The following is a 26,716-nucleotide window of genomic DNA, read 5'->3' on the forward strand; positions in this document are numbered from 1 at the left end:
TTACAAGTTCATATGAACACAAATGGATTTTGAGTTTTTCATTTGATCCCTTATAGTTAATCAAATGAGTTTCAATTGCTCCTACAACTATATTGAATGATTTAAGGAATGGAAATCAAACGTTCATGTGAATACGAATGGGATTTCAGCCACTGATTTCATCACTTATAGTTAATCGGACGAGTTAAATATGTTGTTACATTTATATTTAATGATTTAAGGGAATGAAATCATTAGTTTGTACGAATACGAATGAGATTTAAGCTCCACATTTGGTCACTTGCAGTCAATCGAATGAGTTTAACATTTTGTTGCATTTATATTGACTGATTTAAATCCCCAACAACATTAAATATGATTATAACAAGAAGTTGGAATCATTCAATTAACTATAAAGATCGAATTAATGACTTAAATCCCAATTTCATTTATGTGAACGTGTGAATTCAGTCACTTAAATAATTCATTGTAGATGTAAAAACAAGTTAAACACATTAGATTAAATATAAGGGATAAATTTAATGTTGTTGGGGACTGAAATCACAAGTATGTATGAATTTGAGTGAAATTTAAGCTCTTATTTGATCTTTTAAAGTTAATCCAATGTGTTTAACTTGTTGTAAAATATGTATCAAGGGGATCAAAATTTAAGCTCTTATTTCAATCCCTTGTAGTTAATTCAATGAGTTAAACATGTTGTTACGTTTATATTGAATGACTTAAGGGATTGAAATAACAAGTTTGTTTGAACACGGATGAGATTTAAGCCATTCCTTGGATCCCTTATACCTATGCCAATGAGTTCAACTTGTTGTTACGTCTATATTGATTGGTTTAGAAAATTGAAATCACAAGTTCATATGAATACGAATAAGATTTAGGTCATTCACTTGATCTATTATAGTTAACCAATGAGTTGAACTTGTTGTTCAATTTGATTTAAGAGATTGGGATCATAAGGTCGTACACATTCATTTAATCCGATATAGTTCGTACCACTGTTTAACTTGTCGTTATATCTAGATTGAATGATTTACGGGATTAAAAGTACATGTTCATATGAATACAAATGGGACTTAAGTCATTCATTACATCCCTTATGTTTAATCCAACGCGTTTGACATATTGTTTTATCTATATTGAGTAATTGAATGGAATGAAATCACAAGTTCGTATGCACACCTTTATACTTATTCAAATGAGATCAACTCCTTGTTATATCTTTGTTGATGATTAAATGATTTGAAATCATGAGTACAAATGGGTTTTGTCATTCATTTGATCCATTATAGTAAATGCAATGGGTTTAACTTGTTTTTATATTTATATTAAATCACCTAAATAATTCAAATCACAAGTTTTTATGAATACGAATGGGACTTAAGCCATTTGTTTGATCGCTTATAGCTAATCGAAAGAGTTTAATTTGTTGTTACATATATATTCAATGATGCTAGAGATTGAAATCAAAAGCTCATATGAATACAAATGGAATTTAAGACATTCATCTGATCCCTTATTGTTAATTCAATGTGTTCAACTAGTTATATCTATATTGAATAGTTTAAGATATTGAAATAACAAGTTCATATTAATACGAATGAGATTCCAAGACATTTTGTTTCCTTATTGTCAATCCAATGGTTTAACTTGTTATTTATATTTGTAGATTTAAGGGATTAAAATGACAAGTTCGTACGACGTTTAATACATTCATTTGATATTTATAGTTAATCTAATGAATATAAAATGTTGTTACATTTATATTCAATGATTTAAGGGATTGAAACAACCAGTTTGTAGTAATTCAAATGAGGTTTAAAACATTCATTCGATCCACTATTGTCAAGCCAATTTGTCAAACTTTTCGTTTCATTTATATTGTTGATTGATTGAAGAGATTAAAATCACAATTTTGTATCATTTGATATTTATAGTTAATGTAATGAATATAAAATGTTGTCATATTTATATTCAATGATTTAAGTGATTGAAACAACTAGTTTGTACTAATTCAAATGAGGTTTAAAACATTCATTCGATCAACTATTGTTAAGCGAATTTGTTAAACTTGTCGTTTCATTTATATTGTTGATTGATTGAAAAGATTAAAATCACAATTTCGTATGAATATGAATGAAATTTCAGCCATTCATTTGATCTCCTATAGTTCATTCAGTGTATTTAACTTGCTTTTACATCGATATTGAATGAATTAAAGGTTTGAAATCACAAGTTCTATGAATTCGAATGGGATTTCAGCCATTAATTTGAACCATTATACAATCGTTATTAATTAATCATATTTGTTTAACCAATTTTTATATAAATATTGATTGATTTTAAGGATTGAAATTACAAGTTCATATGAACACAAATGGGATTTGAGATTTTCATTTGATCCCTTATAGTTAATCAAATGAGTATCAATTGCTCCTACAACTATATTGAATGATTTAAGGAATGAAAATCAAACGTTCATGTGAATACGAATGGGATTTAAGCCACTAATTCCATCACTTATAGTTAATTGGACAAGTTAAATATGTTGTTACATTTATATTTAATGATTTAAGGGAATGAAATCATTAGTTTGTACGAATACGAATGAGATTTAAGCTCCTCATTCGGTCACTTGCAGTTAATCGAATGAGTTTAACATTTTGTTGCATTTATATTGACTGATTTAATAAATTGAAATCACAAGTACGTATGAATGCCAATCTGATTTAAGTCATTGATTTGATCCCATATAGTTAATCCATGAGTCAACATGTTGTTACATTTATATTAAATGATTACGGGATTGAGTTAACAAGTTTGTATGAACATGAATGAGAGTTACGCCATTCTTTGAATCCCTTAACATTGGATTAACTTTAAAAGATAAAAAAAGAGCTTAAATTTCCCTCAAATTCATACATACTTGTGATTTCAATCCCCAACAACATTAAATATGATTATAACATAGAAGTTGAAATCATTCAATTAACTATAAAGATCAAATTAATGACTTAAACCCCAATTGCATTTATATAAACGTGTGAATTCAGTCGCTTAAATAGTTGAAATCATTCAATTAACTATAAAGATCGAATTAATGAATTAAATCCCAATTGCATTTATGTGAACGTGTGAATTCAGTCGCTTAAATAATTCATTGTAGATGTAAAAACAAGTTAAACACATTAGATTAAATAAAAGGGATAAATTTAATGTTGTTGGGGACTGAAATCACAAGTATGTATGAATTTGAGTGAAATTTAAGCTCTTATTTGATCTTTTAAAGTTAATCCAATGTGTTTAACTTGTTGTAAAATATGTATCAAGGAGATCAAAATTTAAGCTCTTATTTCAATCCCTTGTAGTTAACTCAATGAGTTAAACATGTTGTTACGTTTATATTGAATGACTTAAGGGATTGAAATAACAAGTTTGTTTAAACACGGATGAGATTTAAGCCATTCCTGGGACTATATTGATTGGTTTAGAAAATTAAAATCACAAGTTCATATGAATACGAATAAGATTTAGGTCATTCACTTGATCTATTATAGTTAACCAGTTTTGTACCACGTGTTTAACTTGTCGTTATATCTAGATTGAATGATTTACGGGATTAAAAGTACAGGTTCATATGAATACGAATGGGACTTAAGTCATTCATTACATCCCTTATGTTTAATCCAACGCGTTTGACATATTGTTTTATCTATATTGAGTAATTGAATGGATTGAAATCACAGGTTCGTATGAATATGAATGACTTGATCCATCACTAGTTAACTCAATGTGTTTGACTTCTTGTTGTATCTATATTGAATGATTAAGGGAATGAAATCACAAGTTCGTATGCACACCTTTATACTTATTCAAATGAGATCAACTCCTTGTTATATCTTTGTTGATGATTAAATGATTTGAAATCATGAGTACAAATGGGTTTTGTCATTCATTTGATCCATTATAGTAAATGGAATGGGTTTAACTTGTTTTTATATTTATATTAAATCACCTAAATAATTCAAATCACAAGTTTTTATGAATACGAATGGGACTTAAGCCATTTGTTTGATCGCTTATAGCTAATCGAAAGAGTTTAATTTGTTGTTACATATATATTCAATGATGCTAGAGATTGAAATCAACAGCTCATATGAATACAATTGGAATTTAAGACATTCATTTGATCCCTTATTGTTAATTCAATGTGTTCAACTAGTTATATCTATATTGAATAGTTTAAGATATTGAAATAACAAGTTCATATTAATACGAATGAGATTCCAAGACATTTTGTTTCCTTATTGTCAATCCAATGGTTTAACTTGTTATTTATATTTGCAGATTTAAGAGATTAAAATGACAAGTTCGTACGACGTTTAATACATTCATTTGATATTTATAGTTAATCTAATGAATATAAAATGTTGTTACATTTATATTCAATGATTTAAGGGATTGAAACAACCAGTTTGTAGTAATTCAAATGAGGTTTAAAACATTCATTCGATCCACTATTGTCAAGCCAATTTGTCAAACTTTTCGTTTCATTTATATTGTTGATTGATTGAAGAGATTAAAATCACAATTTTGTATCATTTGATATTTATAGTTAATATAATGAATATAAAATGTTGTCACATTTATATTCAATGATTTAAGTGATTGAAACAACTAGTTTGTACTAATTCAAATGAGGTTTAAAACATTCATTCGATCAACTATTGTTAAGCGAATTTGTTAAACTTGTCGTTTCATTTATATTGTTGATTGATTGAAGAGATTAAAATCACAATTTCGTATGAATATGAATAAAATTTCAGCCATTCATTTGATCTCCTATAGTTCATTCAGTGTGTTTAACTTGCTTTTACATCGATATTGAATGAATTGAAGGTTTGAAATCACAAGTTCTGTGAATTCGAATGGGATTTCAGCCATTAATTTGAACCATTATACAATCGTTATTAATTAATGATATTTGTTTAACCAGTTTTTGTATAAATATTGAATGATTTTAAGGATTGAAATCACAAGTTCATATGAACACAAATGGGATTTGAGTTTTTCATTTGATCCCTTATAGTTAATCAAATGAGTTTCAATTTCTCCTACAACTATATTGAATGATTTAAGGAATGAAAATCAAACGTTCATGTGAATACGAATGGGATTTAAGCCACTAATTTTATCACTTATAGTTAATCGAACGAGTTAAATATGTTGTTACATTTATATTTAATGATTTAAGGGAATGAAATCATTAGTTTGTACGAATACGAATGAGATTTAAGCTCTTCATTTTGTCACTTGCAATTAATCGAATGCGTTTAACATTTTGTTGCATTTATATTGACTGATTTAATAAATTGAAATCACAAGTACGTATGAATGCCAATCTGATTTAAGTCATTGATTTGAGTCCATATAGTTAATCCATGAGTCAACATGTTGTTACATTTATATTAAATGATTACTGGATTGAGTTAACAAGTTTGTATGAACATGAATGAGAGTTATGCCATTCTTTGAATCCCTTAACATTGGATTAACTTTAAAAGATCAAATAAGAGCTTAAATTTCACTCAAATTCATACATACTTGTGATTTCAATCCCCAACAACATTAAATATGATTATCACAAGAAGTTGAAATCATTCAATTAACTATAAAGATCGAATTAATGACCTAAATCCCAATTGCATTTATATGAACGTGTGAATTCAGTCGCTTAAATAGTTGAAATCATTCAATTAACTATAAAGATCGAATTAATGACTTAAATCCCAATTGCATTTATGTGAACGTGTGAATTCAGTCGCTTAAATAATTCATTGTAGATGTAAAAACAAGTTAAACACATTAGATTAAATAGAAGAGATAAATTTAATGTTGTTGGGGACTGAAATCACAAGTATGTATGAATTTGAGTGAAATTTAAGCTCTTATTTGATCTTTTAAAGTTAATCCAATGTGTTTAACTTATTGTAAAATATGTATCAAGGGGATCAAAATTTAAGCTCTTATTTCAATCCCTTGTAGTTAATTCAATGAGTTAAACATGTTGTTACGTTTATATTGAATGACTTAAGGGATTGAAATAACAAGTTTGTTTGAACGCGGATGAGATTTAAGCCATTCCTTGGATCCCTTATACCTACGCCAATGAGTTCAACTTGTTGTTACGTCAATATTGATTGGTTTAGAAAATTGCATTTGAAAAACAACATGTTTTCTAACAATTTGGAACCTATGTTCTTTCAAAAGAATGAATTCTACAAATCACATGATTTGACAAAAGAAGAGTTCAAAATCAATTTTTATCATAAGATGATCGTCATCATCTAGAGTTCACAACAAAGAACTCAATTCCAAGTCTTCAAAAATCCTCAAGAATTATGTGTTTCAAATAACAACAAATCAAAGGTTTTTAAACCAACTTGAAAACCCCCAATATTCAAATTCATTTATTCAAAAAAATGAATTTCGATTCTTGAATCCAAAACCTCAATTTATAAGCATATAGGACTTACATCAATAACTCGTATATGATCCAAATCATCCTTAGTCCTTGGTCTAATTACCCCTCTTAAAGGCGGCAGGAATGGTTGGACCTCGTACCGATGGGCGGATCCTTTTCTCTTGAAAATTTTCTGAAAACCCCAAATTTTGAAAGAATTTTGCTGACTCGCATTTCGACTTCCATGAAAAAGGAGTGGGGTGCGAACAGATGGCACACCCGGTGGGACCCATCATTGTTTGTCTAAAGACTTATTTGGATCATTTTCACCAATGTCGGACATCAATTGCACAAAAAAAAAATGCATACCGACATCATGTAGTGTACATTGAGGAGATTTCATGAACCTCATTCATTTCAATTTATCCTACCCCTCCTCAATTTAAGGATTGTATGCAACCCATGTATGCTCTCAAAATTTCAAAACCATCTCTTAGGAATGTATGCAATAGAGCCATCTATTTTGCATCTTCTCATGAATTTTGAAAAACAAATCCTTACCTATATCATATCCCGGTCATCATGTTGTCGGGCTATTTCTATGACATTAGTCCAAGATATAGCCTTACAACTGGACCACCCAATTGGACTGAGAAGTCCCCCCATTAGTACCAAAACGGACAATAGTCTCGGTATATCGATGGGTAAACAAGGAGAAATGGAGAGCCCAAATCTAGAAAACCCTTGGAGGAGTCAATGCTAGTACCATAAATTTGGTATATAGGTATACCATAAATTTTGGATAAATAAAGAACCATTTACCCATTTATTTTCCATAGGTTCCAAGACCAATTTTCAAAATAATGCATATAGGCAAGAGTCCTAGGAATTGCATTATCAATTTTTCATTAACTGCTTGTTTGGACGCATGTGATGTTTTACTTTGCCCCTAAGTCCATGTCCAAACCCAATGTCAAAACTCTTCTCGAGTCTCTATTGGGTCAATTCATGTCAAAGTCTAATACCTTCTCTTGTCTAGATGGACTCAGAAAGTATCTTCCCATATGACCACATCCTATTTGGGTCATGTCAAGGCCGATCCGAACTTCGCATCATCCCAAGTGGAGTCTACTTACCTCAGTGGTATCTTTCATGGTACCCAACTTTTTGGTGTATGTTCCCGGATCACTTAGAGGATTGCGGTTTTGAAGAAGCAGTCAGTCTTGCCATACAACCTATCAATGGCAATCTAATCCATGCAATTGCTGAAAGATGGAACCCAATGACCAACACATTCTGGTTTCCATGGGGTGAAATGACAATCACTCTTGATGAGTTCTCCAACATTATGGGTTTGCCAGAACCAAAAGGTGACCCAAGAGGTCCAATTGAAGACCAGTTCCTTGTAAACCAAGGTCAAGTCAAAACTCTAGAAGTGATTCGTAAACTCACAGGGAAAAGGAGTTGGTATTTTCTAGAGAAAGATGGACATCAATATCTTCAACTACAAGAGCTTGGTGAAATATACTCCCAATTTGTCAACCCTGCGTCACTATCAAGAAGTGTTGCAGACAAGTACAAAAACTCCATGGTGACTTGTACCGTGGGTCTTATCTTCTTCAATAATGAACAACACATAATGGATTTCCGCATAGCTCACCTCTTCAGAAAATGGGGGCATGTCAAAGTCCGTCACATTTCCATAGCAATGGCAGCCTTGGCATTCCTTTATAGAGGGTTGGCCAAATTTTCAATTGGAGATGCAGACTCGATAGAAGGATGTGTCTTTGCACTGCAAGCATGGTTCTACAAACATGTGGGGCCACAATCATGTCATTTTCAAAACAAAGTCGGTAAGTTATCCAGTATGGAGCACTACCGCAGAAAGATGGAGGAAGTTGATGACTCCACCATCATTTGGGACTTCTTTGATCGAGAGGTCATCAAGTCAAAATACACTTACAACCCAGTCAGAGGAAGTCTGCTATTGGGACCATTTCTCGTAATCAAATATCATCCAGAGCGTTGCCTCAGGCAATTCTCACTGCGTGAGAGGAAGGCATATCCAATAGAGTCGGAAGGAGCCATTGTGGAGTGTGAACTAGACACTGAAGAGTGGTCCGGGATATACACATATGCCCAGCAACGTTGGGAATCATTTGCTCACTTGTATCTTGTCCTTGGTCCAGGAATGGGTCCCAAATATGTAAAATGGTGGGATGAAGTCCGCCCATCTATCCTTCTGTCCTAGATTGTCATGTCTAGTTCATTGTCATTAAGCCAAAATTTGTCAAGTTATTATGTTGAACTTTGTTAAGTTTTGTCATTCTCATCTCTCTTTCAATATGCAATCAAAATTTGTCATCTCTCATCAATTTACATCCTAACATTTTCAATTTTTCTTCTTGCAAGGTGAACATCCGCTTTATGGTTTAAACCAGAAGCCAAAGCAGGAGAAGGAGTGAAATGGAGCTTGATCAACCTTTTATAGGAGACATGGGAGAAGAATCCTCCTCAGAAACACATAACAAGCTGGAAATAAATGACCCGGAATTTGAGGAATACAGAAGATTCTGGAAATACATGATCATGTTCAATGAAGAACAAGCACAGGCAGAAAAAGCCAAAAAGAAAGGGAAGAAAACAAGAAAGTACTCATCCAGCAGTTCAGAATCTTCTGAAGACGCTACAACAAAATCTATTAGTGAGGAAGAACCGAAAACTCCCAAGAAAAAGAAGAAGGGAGAATCCTGAAAAACAAAAATCCAGGAAGTTGAAAAGAAGTTAAATGCAGTACAACTTAAAGGCAAGAACAAGAGGAATTTCACTTGCGAAGATTTCTACGAAAGCTTCGAAAATGACAAACAAATAAAAAACTTGCCCAAGAAATTTATCAAATTTGATGGCCATGGAGACCCAAAGGCACATTTGGCCATGTTTTTTGCTGAATGCTACAAATTTCGTCACAATCATAGGGCCGACTTTCGATGTTTCCCCAGAAGCATAGAAGGAATTGCAGCACAATGGTATCGGGAACACATCAACCCAGTGAAATTGAAAAATTTTGACATGTTAATCAACCTTTTCATTGAAAGGTTCATTCAAAACGTTGAAACTGCACCAACGATCACCACATTATGCTATCTAAAATAGAGGCCAGGTGAAAAGGTGAGAGATTTTATTCAGAGGTGGAGGTCTTCTTGCAACAAGATGAGAGACCCAATCTCTCAATCCCATGCACTGGGATTGATCGTAAACAATTTGACACAACCATTAAGGAGCCTCATTTCCAATGCTCCAATCAAGTCTTTCATCGATCTCACTGAGAGGGCAGAATGCATTGAAGCAGGAATTGAGAATGGAGCTTTTGATGCTGTCATTCCGGTAAAAGTAAGGGAAGATACAAAGAAGAATAGCAGAAGTCAGAATGCTCCAGCCAACATCGTGGCCAATGCTGCAGCCTTCAAGAAAGAAAAGTCTGAATATCCCAAGAATAAAGGGGTAATGGACAGAGCTAGTGGCAGTAGTAGTGGCACCAAAAACAAACATCCTGGATGGGGGTACGATAGAAAATTCACCCCATTACAATAGAGTTATGAAGAGGTCATGCATATGCTAATCGACAGAGGTACTTTGTTCCTCCCAAAAGTCTCCAACCCCCCACCAATGATGGGGAAAAACAAAGAGCAATTCTGCAAATTTCATCGCGCTCCAGGACATGATACAGAAGACTACCTTGTACTTAAAAATATTGTGCAAGATGCAGTTGACAAAGAAATAATCAAAGAGGTCAGTGAACAACCCGACATTCTCAAGAATCCTTTTCCTAAACATGGCAAAGGAATAGTTTCGATGGTCAGATTTTCAACAGGTCGTCAAATTATGGTGACAAACAAAAGGGATACAGCGTCCCTGGATTTCTTTGGATTGCTTTTCAAACATGATAAAGGATCCATCAATGCACAAACCGGACTGGTTAAACAAGACCATTTGACAGAGATTGATCAGAAATCACAAGTGTGCGACCCTGAACCATTGGAATCCATTTTCAATGAATTGGACCCCTTACCTAAAGTCAAGAAGGGAGGGTTTAGCCCTAACAGGAGGAATGAATGGGCTTTTGAACTATGTGAAGATAGTCCGATCATATTCTCTGATAAAGATCTACCAACTGGAGGTGCATCGCACAATGACGCCTTGCACATAGTGGTAGAGACAAGGGGCACCAGAGTCTCCCACGTTTTAATTGATGGTGGAGCAAGCCTGAACATCTATCCACAACAAACAGCTCGTGAGTTGGGCATAAGACAGGCCGACTATACTCCATCCACAATTTTCATCCATGGATATGACGGGACAGGACAACCATGCCTAGGAAGCATATGTCTGGATTTGAATATTTCTGATACGTATCATCGAGTTTTATTTCATGTGGTGGATATAGAACCCTCCTTCAACTTGTTGCTTGGCACGCCATGGATCCATGCTACCAATGCAGTTCCCTCCACTCTACATCAGTGTGTCAAATGGACTCACAACGGGAATTCTATAACCATCTATGCAGAGGATAGGGAAAGTCGGCTTGTACACCTAATGATTCTGGTACCAACATATACAATTGAGCTACCCAGTATTCGAGTCTGCAAAGAGAAAGAAATATCTCAAAGTCTTAGCAGATTGGCCATTCAGAAACCAAAGAAACAGGTATGGGTGAAAAAGGGTACCAAACCTGAAACAAGTTACAAAAGTCATCCGTTGTTGAAGAAATTCTGCCAGAATGAGAAAGGATTGGATTTACTCATACGCCATGGCTACCAGCCATTTACTGGCCTTGGCAAACATGAAAATGGAATCTTGGAACCAGTTACCTTGACAGGACAACGAGGCGCTCAAGCCTTTGGGATGCCAAAGCTATGAAAAAGTGGATGTTGAGGATTTCAAGCCAGTACCTTTCGTCAAGAGCAATACCATAGGTGGATGTTCACCATCAATTTGAATCAACAAATCCGTCATCATTTTGTCATTTTGTTGTCATTGTACTCAAATAGACCAAGTGTCTTCATTTTGTAATACCTTCAAAAATACAATAACAAATGCAAATTACTTCCATATACAATGTCTCAAATTTCATCTAACTTCTTTACAATCTTTAGGATGGCATCTGAGGATCAAACATCAAAAGCCTTTAAGGAGATAAATCCAGAACTCACTGAGGCCGAATGTCCAGAGTTCATCCAAATGAGAAAGCAAGATCAACTGTCACCTCAGATTAATGATCCGATTGAGGAAATTAACATTGGCACAGAAGAGAGTCCAAAGATTTTGTAAATTGGAACAAGTCTCTCAGCAGAAGAAAGAAAAGAGTTGATAGACTTCCTCAAAAAGCATCAAGAAGCCTTTGCGTGGACTTATGAGGACATGCCAGGACTTGATACAAAATTAGTCGAGCATCGACTACCATTGAAACCAGAATGCAAGCCAATCAAACAAAAGTTGAGGAAACTAGACCCTCATCTTCAGGGGCAAGTTAAGGAAGGCCTGGAAGACCTACTAAAGGCAGGGTTCATCCGAACAATCGACTACCCTGAATGGTTAGCAAACATTATGGTAGTCCCAAAGAAAAATGACAAAATTTGGCTCTGCATCGATTTCAGAGATTTGAATAAGGCTACACCAAAGGATGACTACCTACTTCCAAACATTGACTTGTTGGTAGACAGTCTTGCAGGTCACGCTATGTTCTCCTTTATGGATGGATATTCTGGTTATAACCAAATTAAGTTTGCAGCTCAAGATCAAGCCAAAACATCATTTACAACCCCATGGGGTACCTTCTGCTATACAGTAATGCCATTTGGTTTGAAGAACGCTGGGGCAACATATCAAAGGGCTATGGCAGCTATTTTTCATGACCAAATGCATCAAATCATAGATGCATATGTAGATGATCTACTAATTAAGTCAAAAACAAGGGAGAATCACATCAACATTCTTTCTCAAGTTTTTGATAGACTCTTACAATACAAACTTAGATTGAATCCACAAAAATGTGTATTTGGTGTGGAATCCAATAAGCTTTTGGGATTTATGGTCAGCAAAAAGGGAATCGAGATGGATCCTTCCAAAGCAAAGGCGATCACCGAAATGTCACCCCCAACAAATCTTAAAGAGCTACGCAACTTGTAAGGCAGAATTCAGTCAATCAGAAGGTTTATATCTAATCTCGCCATGAGGTGCGAACCCTTCAACCATTTACTGCGGAAAGGAGTCAAATTTGAATGGGGGCATGAATGTCAAGCCTCATTCGAAAAGATCAAGAAGTATCTTCTTTGCCCACCAATTTTAGAACCTTCAATTTTAGGGGAACCTCTACTCCTTTACATCACAGTTAACGATTCAGCCTGTGGTGGATTTCTGGCTGAATATAAAGAAGGATGTCGAATAGAACATGCCATTTATTACATCAGTAAGACATTTGTGCAGTATGAAAAGAACTACTCGCACATAGAAAAAACTTGCTTAGCCTTGGTGTGGATGTGTCAAAAATTAAGGCATTATCTATTGGCTTGTGAAGTTAAAATTTTATGCAAACTTAATCCACTCAAATATATCCTCGAACAGCCATTTCTGAATGGAAGGATAGCAAAGTGGCAGATTTTGCTGATGCAATATGATTTGGAATATGTGTCACAAAAATCAATCAAGGGGCAAGCCATTGCAGACCAATTGGCAGATTTTCCTCTATATGAAGAAATTAGAACAAATGATGATTTTTCAGATGAGCAAATCCTGACGATTGAACTAGAGCCGATTTGGGAGATGTACTTTGATGGATCTAAGAGCACAACTGGGGCAGGCATTGGGATACTTTTCATTACACCAGAAAGGGAAATGATTCCTTACTCTCTCAAATTGAATTTTTCCTGCACGCATAATATGGCAGAGTATGAGGCCCTAATCCAAGGACTCAAAATGTTGCTCAAATTTAAAGTGCAGAGAGTTCGCATTTTTGGAGATTCTCTCTTAGCTATCAGTCAGGTCAATGGAGATTAGCAAGTCAAAGATCAAAAATTGATCCCATATCAAGAGTTAGCAGCTTCCCTCTTAAGACAGTTCGAGGAATGTCAACTCTTACATGTCAAAAGAGAATTTAACCCAATAGCAGATGGTTTAGCCAGTTTAGGCTCTACCATTGCCTTCAAACCTGGAGAATCTATCAGATCTTTTGAAGTTGGAAGACTCGAACAACCATCTTTTGTCATATCAGAACAGGTGTTGCAAGCAGAAAGTAGAGAAACATCATGGTATCAGAACATCAAGGATTTTCTCCAAACTGGAACACTTCCACCAGAAATGTCTCGAAAAGAGCAAAGAGTTTTGAGACACATGTCTTCAAGATATTTCATTCTAGTCGACATCCTATACAAAAGAGGATTCAGCACAGAATATGCTAGATGTCTCGATGCAAATGAGGCATTAGAAGTCATTCAAGAAGCCCATGAAGGAATTTGTGGGGGACATGTAGGGTATCAGACCCTCGTCAAGCAGATAGTCAGAGTAGGGTACTATTGGCCCACAATGCAAAGAGACTGTCATCAATTTGTCAAGAAATGCATCAAATATCAGTTGCATGTACCATCAATTCATGCTCCAGCAGCGTACCTTCATTCGGTCAGCTCACCATGGCCATTCTCCATGTGGGCCTTCGACGTAGTCGGTCCAATCAATCCACCTACCTCAAATGGACACAGGTATTTTCTTGCAGCTACAGATTACTTCACCAAATGGGTGGAAGCGATCACTTTAAAAACATTCGAAGAACAACACATAGTATCCTTCATTCACAAAAATCTTTTGTGTAGATTTGGCATCCCGCATCATATCGTTTCTGATAACGGTACTCATTTCAAAAATGAGAAAATGCGCAATCTCTGCTACAAACACAAAATACAACATCACTTTTCTGCCCCATATTACCCTCAAGGTAATGGTCAGGCAGAAGCAACCAACAAGTTTTTGATTCGTGTCTTAGAAAGGACTGTTGAAACAGGCCGAGATTGGCACGAGAAAATGCACAATGCACTTTGGGCGTATCGAACCACAATTCGGACACCCACCAATACTACACCAGCAGAATTAGTTTATGAAACGGAAATTGTCCTTCCATTACATGTCCAAAAACCAGCAATGAAATTTGCTGCTCTCATTGAACTCCCAATTAGCAAATATCAAAAAAAGAGACTTGCTCAATTAGACCTCTTAGACGAGAAAAGGCTACAAGCGGCAGAGCATGCCGAAGTCTATCGTAAGAGAGTCGCCCGACATTATGCCAAATCAGTCATTGAAAGAAAATTTCAGGTAAATGATCTTGTTTTAAGATCCATAGTTCCACTCAGGAGTAGACCCAAAGGAAAATGGGCACCGAACTGGGAAGGACCATATGTTGTCAAAGAGGTTCTACCTCACAATTCTTATCGACTGATTGATGCCGATGGGGTTAAAATCCCCGATCCAATTAATGCTTTGCATCTCAAAAAATTCTATACTTGAATTTGCAATTCAAAAAAATTTCAAAATAGTTGTGCTTTGATAAGCACGTTTGTAACAATTTTCGAACCAACTAAGGGGCATGGTATCCCTTAGGGAAAAGTTTAAAAAATGCATCAAAATTTTCAAACTCAACCCATGTCTTGAGGACAATTGCAAGGGCATCGTCTTGAAATATGCAAGAAATTTCACACACATTGAGGGACTAATGTATAACAATTAATGTTGGTCCCGACAATCGGCATTTGTAAAGGTCCAGCATGAGATGCCATAAGAAAAAGTCTTGTCACCTAAAAGACCTTGGCAAGATGCTAGAAAAAGATATCAAACGAAATGAGTTGAGCAATGAGCTCGGGGTGAGTGTAGTTGTTCATCTGGTTCAAAGCTCAGCAGGCGCGGGTGGGCATATGACCTATGCTTACGCCGTGAAGCTAAAAAGAAATCCATGAACATTTTGCTTATATTAAGTCTCCTAAAGCCTTCTGAATTCGAGCAAGTAAGTCCGGGGAGTGTTTTACATTTGGTACCCTGAGGCCAACTGGTCTAGGAGTTACCGGCCCAAAGCTTGTTACAAGGGTTCAGAAGAAAGCCCGATAGACTTGATATTACAGAAAGCAAACTACACAAAACCGCCAAAGCGGTGGAACTCCGTAGTAGCTTTTGGGGTGGTGAGGAATTTCTCCCAAGAGTGAAGGGTGGCTCAAAAAGAAAATCAAAATTCAAAAGCAAAAGCGAGTATGTGAAAAACTAAGTAAAAGGAGAGAAAAAGCACTTGCCAATGATTTAGAAGGCATCGAGGGCAAATTTCTCCAAGCATCAAATGCAAAAACTTTCACAATTACAAAATTTTTCAACCAACATTAATTCATCTACAAAGTCTCCAATGAGATGGAGAAAAATCTTCTTGTTTCAGGTCTATGCCTAGCGTTTCCCCTCGAGCGAGGATGGTTCAAGATCATTTGAAAAATGGATTTTCCAAATGATTTGCAAAAATTTGGTGTGTGAATCTTTGCTATTAAGCAAATTATTCAATTTGCTTAACAGCAAAGAGGGGCATCTATTAACACCCCAAATTTTTCAACATCAAAATTGAAGCAATGTGAAAATTTCACAAAAGAATTGTGAAAATTTGCAATTTCAAAGCCAATTTCGAATCTAAAGAACAATTAGATTCAAATCGTGAATTTAACCCGAGACACGAATCCCAATGCAGGATTACGAGTCCAAATCCAATTGTAAATGTCATTTGAAATCCAAATCCAATTGCAAAATGCAAATTTTGACTTAGATCCAAGAATTGGATCTAATTCAGTCTAAAATGGTACGTGGGACCCACCTGTGGGCCCCACCTAGCCCATGTGGTCAGGAGCCCCCCAGGGGCCATGCCCCCTCCATGTCAAAAAAATAATAAATAAATATTTTCTCTCAAATTAATTGAAGAAAAGTCATTTTCAAGAAGAAATAAAGGAGAAACCTAGGAAAAGAGAGACATTTATGTCTCTCTCTCTTCTTTAACTAGGTCCTCCTTAAAGAAAAAATTCATTTTCAAGGAAGTAATTACTAGACTGGTCAAACTCACATAACCTACTTAATCCAAGTAGGTTTGACCCGGGTGCACTCAAATGTGGTGCCAATTCCAGCTAGGTTCGGTCACCACGGGCTCCACACAGTCAAAACGTAAGTCTGTCTGATGATCCAATTAATGGACGAAAATAGACTTTGACCGAACCAAACCCACTTTGACTAAACTCAGTCAAAGTACAATTTAGCTCAATTAAGAGCTTTCTTGACCTAAATTTATCAAATTACCTCAAATAAAGTCAAACTACTTGCAAATGAGCTTTGACTTTGGTCAATTGGTCGAAATTGATCAACTTGGATAATTTTGCCCTTCTGCGGTCAACTTAAGATTAAAAAGCCTAAAATGGTTTATGAAAGACAAATAAACATTTGAATTTGTTAAATGCATAAATCAAATACCAAATTTAAATTGAATTTCTCAAGTGAAAGTTTGATTCAGTTGAAATCCATTTTCAATCAAGTTTTGGACGAAAATACCCTTTTCGATCCAAATTTGATAAAATTTTTAAATTTTATTAAAATTTAAATTGAATTATCATAATTCAATGGAATTTGGAGCTTAGTAACTATGTTTTAACCTTATAAGCTCCATTTCAAACAAAAAATAAATAAAAGGTACAAAATAAGGGCAAAACCTTGTGCAAGGGCATTTTTGTCCAAAATTTTGGTCAAAATGGTCACCTAGGTCTGAACCCATGTTGACCAAACCTAGCCCAGCCCACCTAGCTCATGGAAATGAGCTGAGAAATGGTCAATTAGAGCCTTTAAAGCCTATTTAACTCATTTTACAAGTCCCCAAGGTCTTAAGCAAGTTCCCAATGTGAGTTAAGAAGGTGGTTGAACCCACCTCCTCCTCTATATAAACCTCCCCTTGGCCACTAAGGGGGAGGACGAATTTGGGATCATTCTATCAAATTGCTGCAGCCAAGGAGCTAGGAGGGAGAACTCAAGGAAGAGAGAAGAGGTTCGTCCAAGCCCTCTTTCCCTTTTTCTCCCATTCTCTTCTTCACTTTCTTCTATTCTCTCCATTGATTTTGCTAAGTTAGGGTGCTTAAGTGAACCCTTACTTAGGATTTTCGTGATGAGAAGCCCTCTTTATCACTCCAAATTCCAGCAAGCAAGCTATTTCTTATTCTAGCTTTGCTAAGCTTGAATCCACGGTTGGATTCTTGCTTAGGATTGCTTGAGTTAGAAAGCAAGTGAAGACGAAGGACAAACATCAAGACCGACCGCAAGGTAAGTGATCTTAACTCACTTCTCTTCTACTTTAGCTTATTGTTGATTTATTTTAATTCCAGCAATTCGTGGGAGGGTTTATTTTCATTTGCTTACGGCTGGGAATGATGTGTAGCTAAGGGAAACCTACGCTTCAATGTACATGTTAATGCATAATGCATGCATATGTCGGTTTTTCTTAAATATGAACCCAAGTATCAAATTTTGAAATGGGCCCCAAGGCCACGTCCCTTTCAAAGGAATCAACTTAATACCATTTTGAACTCCCTACTATGAGAGAATCCCACGGTAAGAGAGTGATTTTGCTACATCATGTATGATGAAAATGCCTATAAGGGATGGATATGTTTTTATGAATGTGATCCACCTTTGCATGGCGAAATGATGGACGAATAAGCTTTAGTATTGTTTTATTTTCTTTCTTATTCACAGTCATTTTGATACATGTTTTTCAATTTAATTAATCAAGGGTAGTAAGGAAGATTTGAAACAAGTTCTCAATCTTCCTACATAAAAGAACCCAGCCATGAATCATCATGATTCATGAGTCATGCGGTCCCTTGATAAAATTTCATTTTGAAAAGTAAGGTACATATATGTATACATTGTTATATATATACATATATGTATCCGATTTCATGTCAAAAATTACATTCCTCCCTTAAAATCAGGTTGGAACATGTTTCCAAACCAGTTTTTTAGGAAATGGGCCATTTTTATTGATTTTCCTAGTGCAAGACTATGAATCATTTTCATTTCATTTTTACTTAATTTCAGCAAATCCATACGTAAGATGTATGTATGTTGTTGAAATCAGATCATGTTTCATAGGAATTGGTTTAAGAATGTCAAAGTTTACATATTTGAAATACCAACTATCCTAGAATCATCCAAAAGAGTTGACGATCTTATTACTATCGAATCTGGAATTTGAATCTATTTGAAAGACTTGTCATTTCCATCTAAGAAACAAGATATTTATTGGAATCAATGTCGACAATTTTCAGCTATTTAAATCAACACAATGTCTGATTTTTAGCTATTTTGAGACAAAAGTGGATGTCCTCCACTTCTCCCATCCATTTCAAAGATTTAACTTGACATCATTTATATATTTTCATCATTTTGATAATTTTATGTCAAGCCTCAAGCTTATGGACTACATCTCTAATTCATGTACTTAATCATATAATGAGCACATATAGAGAAAGTCCTACATTTTAATCAATCTTCATGCATAGATTTTATGACGTGCAATATGGACTTTGAGAGATTATGAGGGAGTGAAGAAAGTATGTTTCATATGAATGAATCTTGAGGGATTATGAGAGAGAGAAGAATGAATGTTCCATATAGTTTCCATTCTCATTTCATGCATTAACTTTCACTCAAAATCAATAGCACCACATGCACATTCTCAAGAAATTAAGTGATTCAAATTTAAGTTGCAAAAAGTGACCAAGTCATATTGCAATGAGAATTTGTAAACCTCACTTAACTTCAAAAGAAAACACAAGCAATGCATTCATAATCTTTTGGCCAAAGTGCATTTGAAAAACAACATGTTTTCTAACAATTTAGAACCTATGTTCTTTCAAAATAATGAATTATACAAATCACATGATTTGACAAAAGAAGAGTTCAAAATCAATTTTTATCATAAGATGATCGTCATCATCTAGAACAAAGAACTCAATTCCAAATCATCAAAAATCCTCAAGAATTATGTGTTTCAAATAACACCAAAACAAAGGTTTTTAAGCCAACTTGGAAACCCCAAATATTCAAATTCATTTATTCAAAAAAATGAATTTCGATTCTTGAATCCAAAACCACAATGCATAAGCATACAGGACTTACATCAATAACTCATATATGATCCAAATGATCCTTAGTCCTTTGTCTAATTACCCCCGTTAAAGGTGGCAGGAACGGTTGGACCTTGTACCGATGGGCGGATCCCTTTCCCTTGAAAATTTTCTCAAAACCCCAAATTTTAAAAGAATTTTGCTGACTCGCATTTTGACTTCCATGAAAGATGAGTGGGGTGCGAACATATGCACACCTTTATACCTATTCAAATGAGATCAACTCCTTGTTATATCTTTGTTGATGATTAAATGATTTGAAATCATGAATACAACATGGGTAGAAATGAGACCAATGCATTTGTTTAATCCCTTGTATCTAATGCAATGAGCTTAACTTCTTGTTACATACATAGGGAACAATTTAAGAGTTGAAATCACTAGTTCCTATCAATGCGAGTTGGTATAAGTGATGCTTTTGATGACGCATATTTAATTGAATGTGCCTAACTTGTTGTTACATCCATATTGAATCATTTAGTAGATTGCAATCACAAGCTTAAAAGAAAATGAATGAGAATCAAGTGATTGGTTTGCTCACTTATATTTAATCTAATGTGTCTCACTTGTTGTTACATTGATAATGAATGATTTAAATGATTGAAATCACAATTTGTTTGATCTCTTTTAAATAATCCAACGAGTTTAACTTCTTGTTACATCTATAGCGAAGTATTTAAGGAATGGAAATCACGAGTTACTATCATTACGAGTGGAATTTAAGTGATTCTTTTCATCGCACATATTTAATTCAATGTGTTTAACTTGTTATTACATCCATATTAAATGATATAGTGAATTGAAATCACAAGATTAAAAGAAAATGAATGAGACTCAACTGATTGATTTGCTCACTCATATTTAATCTAATGTGTCTCACTTGTTATTACATGTATAATGAATGATTTTAATGATTGAAATCACAAGTTCATATGTATGTAAATGGGATCATTACCTTAGTTACACCCCTTGCAGTTAATCCAATTAGTTGAACTTGTTGTTACATCATCTATGATGAATGATCTAAGGAAAAGAAATCACAAGTTTGTGTCAATAATAGTGGGATTTAATTCATTCATTTGATCACACATATTAAATTACATGTGTATAACATTTTATTAATACATATTAAAATGATGTAGTGGATTGAAATCACAAGTTTAAATGAAATTGAATGAGATTCAGGTTATTCATTTGATCAATCACACTAAATATAATGTGTTTCACCTGTTATTGCATCTATAATGAATGATTTAAGTGATTGCAATCACAAGTTCACGTGGATACAAATGAGATCTATGCATTAGTTTGATCACTTGCAGTTAATCTAATGAGTTGAACTTGTAGTTACATATCTAATTATTGATCTAAGAGATTTAAATCATAAGTTCGTATCAATGCCTGAGAGATTTAGTTCATTCATTTGATCACACAAATTTCATTGAAAGTTGTTAACTTGTTGATGTATTCACATTGAATGGTTCGTATGAAAATGAATGAGATTCAACCCATTCAAATGATCTTTTGTAGTTAATCTAATATGTTTCGTTTGTTATAAAGTCTGTGATGAATGATTTAAAAGATTAAAATCACTAGTTTATATGGATACAAAAGGAACCAATGCATTTGTTCGATCCCCCGTATCCAATCTAATGAGTTTAACTTCATGTTACATCTATGGCGAAGGATTTGAGGGATTGAAATCGTAAGTTCCCTCAATACGAGTGGGATTTATGTGTTTCTTTTGATCACGCATACTTAATTGATTTTTTTTTACTTGTTGTAACATCCTTATTGAATTATTTAGTCGATTGTAATCACAAGTTTAAAAGAAAATTAATGAGATTCAAGTGATTGATTTGCTCATCGATATTTAATCTAATGTGTCTCACTTGTTATTACATCTATAATGAATTATTTAATTGATTCAAATCACAAGTTCATATGTATATAAGTGGGATCTATGCATTAGTTCGATCCCTTGTAGTTAATCCAATCGGTGGAACTTGTGGCTACATCAATAGTGAATGATCTATGGGAAAGAAATCCTAAGTTTGTATCAGTAATAGTGGGATTTTATTGATTCATTTGATCATGCATATTAAATTGAATGTGGATAAGACGTTGTTAATCCATATTAAATGATTCAGTACATTGAAATCACAATTTTAAATGAAAATGAATGAGATTCAAGTCACGCAATTGTGCAATCACAATAAATATAAGGGGTTTCACTTGTTATTACATCTAAAATGAATGATTTAAATGATTGTGATCACAAGTTCATATAGATACAAATGAGATCTAAGTATTAGTTTGATCCATTGCAGTTAATCCAATGAGTTAAACTTGTAGTTACATATCTAATGAGTTGATTCATTTGATCACACATATTTAATTGAAAGTGGTTAACTTATTGTTACATTCACATTTACTGATTTAGTGAATTGAAATCACAAGTTTGTATGAAAATGAAGGAGATTCAACTCATTCACTTGATCACTTATAGTTAATGTAATATGTTTCGCTTGTTACAATGTCTATATTGAATGATTAAAATGACTAAAATCACTAGTTTACATGGGTAGAAATGAGACCAATGCATTTGTTTAATCCCTTGTATCTAATGCAATGAGCTTAACTTCTTGTTACATACATAGGGAACAAGTTAAGAGATGAAATCACAAGTTCCTATCAATGCGAGTTGGTTTAAGTGATGCTTTTGATGACGCTTATTTAATTGAATGTGCCTAACTTGTTGTTACATCCATATTGAATCATTTAGTAGACTGAAATCACAAGCTTAAAAGAAAATGAATGAGAATCAAGTGATTTGTTTGCTCACTTATATTTAATGTAATGTGTCTCACTTGTTGTTAAATTGATAATGAATCATTTAAATGATTGAAATCACAAGATTAAAAGAAAATGAATGAGACTCACTTGTTATTACATGTATAATGAATGATTTTAATGATTGAAATCACAAGTTCATATGTATGTAAATGGGATCATTACCTTAGTTACACACCTTGTAGTTAATCCAATTAGTTGAACTTGTTGTTACATCATCTATGATGAATGATCTAAGGAAAAGAAATCACAAGTTTGTGTCAATAATAGTGGAATTTAATTTATTCATTTGATCACACATATTAAATTAAATGTGTATAACATTCTATTAATACATATTAAAATGATGTAGTGGATTGAAATCACAAGTTTAAATGAAATTGAATGAGATTCAGGTTATTCAGTTGCTCAATCACACTAAATATAATGTGTTTCACTTGTTATTGCATCTATAATGAATGATTTAAGTGATTACAATCACAAGTTCAAGTGGATACAAATGGGATCTATGCATTTGTTTGATGCCTTGCAGTTAATCTAATGAGTTAAACTTGTAGTTACATATCTAATTATTGATCTAAGAGATTTAAATCATAAGTTCGTATCAATGCCCGAGAGATTTAATTCATTCATTTGATCACACATATTTAATTGAAAGTAGTTAACTTGTTGATGCATTCACATTGAATGGTTCCTATGAAAATGAATGAGATTCAACTCATTCAGATGATCTCTTGTAGTTAATCTAATATGTTCCGTTTGTTATAAAGTCTGTAATGAATGGTTTAAAAGATTAAAATCACTGGTTTATATGGCGAATGATTTGAGGGATTGAAATCGCAAGTTCCCTCAATACGAGTGGGATTTAAGTGTTTCTTTTGATCACACATATTTAATTGATATTTTTTTACTTGTTGTAACATCCTTATTCAATTATTTAGTCGATTGTAATCACAAGTATACAAGAAAATTAATGAGATTCAAGTGATTGATTTGCTCATCGATATTTAATCTAATGTGTCTCACTTGTAATTACATCTATAATGAATTATTTAATTGATTCAAATCACAAGTTCATATATATATAAGTGGGATCTATGCATTAGTTCGATCTCTTGTAGTTAATCCAATCGGTTGAACTTGTGGCTACATCAATAGTGAATGATCTATGGGAAAGAAATCCTAAGTTTGTATCAATAATAGTGGGATTTTATTGATTCATTTGATCATGCATATTAAATTGAATGTGGATAAGACATTGTTAATCCATATTAAATGATTTAGTACATTGAAATCACAATTTTAAACGAAAATGAATGAGATTCAAGTCATTCAATTGTGCAATCACAATAAATATAATGTGTTTCACTTGTTATTACATCTAAAATGAATGATTTAAATGATTGCGATCACAAGTTCATATAGATACAAATGAGATCTAAGTATTAGTTTGATGCATTGCAGTTAATCCAATGAGTTAAACTTGTAGTTACTTATCTAATGAGTTGATTCATTTGATCACACATATTTAATTGAAAGTGGTTAACTTATTGTTACATTCACATTGACTGATTTAGTAAATTGAAATTACAAGTTTGTATGAAAATGAAGGAGATTCAACTCATTCACTTGATTACTTATAGTTAATGTAATATGTTTCGCTTGTTACAATGTCTATAATGAATGATTAAAATGACTAAAATAACTAGTTTACATGGGTAGAAATGAGACCAGTGCATTTGTTTAATCCCTTGTATCTAATGCAATGAGCTTAACTTCTTGTTACATACATACGGAACAATTTAAGAGATGAAATCACAAGTTCCTGTCAATGCGAGTTGGTTTAAGTGATGCTTTTGATGACGCATATTTAATTGAATGTGCCTAACTCGTTGTTACATCCATATTGAATCATTTAGTAGACTGAAATCACAAGCTTAAAGAAAATAAATGAGAATCAAGTGATTCGTTTGCTCACTTATAATTAATCTAATGTGTCTCACTTATTGTTACATTGATAATGAATGATTTAAATGATTGAAATCACAATTTGTTTGATCTCTTTTAAATAATCCAACGAGTTTAACTTCTTGTTACATCTATAGCGAAGGATTTAAGGAATGGAAATCACAAGTTACTATCATTACGAGTGAAATTTAAGTGATTCTTTTGATCGCACATATTTAATTCACTGTGCTTAACTTGTTATTACATCCATCTTAAATGATATAGTGAATTGAAATCACAAGATTAAAAGAAAGTGAATGAGACTCAACTGATTGATTTGCTCACTCATATTTAATCTAATGTGTCTCACTTGTTATTACATGTATAATGAATGATTTTAATGATTGAAATCACAAGTTCATATGTATGTAAATGGGATCTTTACCTTAGTTACACCCCTTGTAGTTAATCCAATTAGTTGAACTTGTTGTTACATCATCTATGATGAATGATCTAAGGAAAAGAAATCACAAGTTTGTGTCAATAATAGTGGGATTTAATTCATTCATTTGATCACACATATTAAATTAAATGTGTATAACATTTTATTATTACATATTAAAATGATGTAGTGGATTGAAACTACAAGTTTAAATGAAATTGAATGAGATTCAGGTTATTCATTTACTCAATCACACTAAATATAATGTGTTTCACTTGTTATTGCATCTATAATGAATGATTTAAGTGATTGCAATCACAAGTTCACGTGGATACAAATGGGATCTATGCATTAGTTTCATCCCTTGCAGTTAATCTAATGAGTTGAACTTATAGTTACATATCTAATTATTGATCTAAGAGATTTAAATAATAAGTTCGTATCAATGCCCGAGAGATTTAATTCATTCATTTGATCACACATATTTAATTGAAAGTGGTTAACTTGTTGATGCATTGACATTGAATGGTTCATATGAAAATGAATGAGATTTAACTCATTCAAATGATCTCTTGTAGTTAATCTAATATGTTTCGTTTGTTATAAAGTCTGTAACGAATGGTTTAAAAGATTAAAATCACCAGTTTATATGGATACAAAAGGAACCAATGCATTTGTTCGATCCCTTGTATCCAATCTAATGAGTTTAACTTCATGTTACATCTATGGCGAACGATTTGAGGGATTGAAATCGCAAGTTACCTCAATAGGAGTGGGATTTAAGTGTTTCTTTTGATCACACATATTTAATTGATTTTTTTTTTACTTGTCGTAACATCCTTATTGAATTATTTACTCGATTGTAATCACAAGTATACAAGAAAATTAATGAGATTAAAGTGATTGATTTGCTCATTTATATTTAATCAAATGTGTCTCACTTGTTATTACATCTATAATGAATTATTTAATTGATTCAAATCACAAGTTCATATGTATATAAGTGGGATCTATTCATTAGTTCGATCCCTTGTAGTTAATCCAATCGGTTGAACTTGTGGCTACATAAATATTGAATGATCTATCGGAAAGAAATCCAAACTTTGCATCAATAATAGTGGGATTTTATTGATTCACTTGATCATGCATATTAAATTGAATGTGGATAAGATGTTGTTAATCCATATTAAATGATTTAGTACATTGAAATCACAATTTTAAACGAAAATTAATGAGATTCAAGTCATTTAATTGTGAAATCACAATAAATTTAAAGTGTTTCACTTGTTATTACATCTAAAATGAATGATTTAAATGATTGCGATCACAAGTTCATATAGATACAAATGAGATCTAAGTTTTAGTTTGATCCATTGCAGTTAATCCAATGAGTTAAACTTGTAGTTACATATCTAATGAGTTGATTCATCTGATCACACATATTTAATTGAAAGTGGTTAACTTATTGTTACATTCACATTGACTGATTTAGTGAATTTAAATCACAAGTTTGTATGAAAATGAAGGAGATTCAACTCATTCACTTGATCGCTTATAGTTAATGTAATATGTTTTGCTTGTTACAATGTCTATAATGAATGATTAAAATGACTAAAATCACTAGTTTACATAGGTAGAAATGAGACCAATGCATCTGTTTAATCCCTTGTATCTAATGCAATGAGCTTAACTTCTTGTTACATACATAGGGAACAATTTAAGAGATGAAATCACAAGTTCCTATCAATGCGAGTTGGTTTAAGTGATGCTTTTGATGAC

The sequence above is a fragment of the Nymphaea colorata genome, unplaced genomic scaffold, assembly GCF_008831285.2.
Source record: "Nymphaea colorata isolate Beijing-Zhang1983 unplaced genomic scaffold, ASM883128v2 scaffold0001, whole genome shotgun sequence".
Taxonomy (NCBI): Eukaryota; Viridiplantae; Streptophyta; class Magnoliopsida; order Nymphaeales; family Nymphaeaceae; genus Nymphaea; species Nymphaea colorata.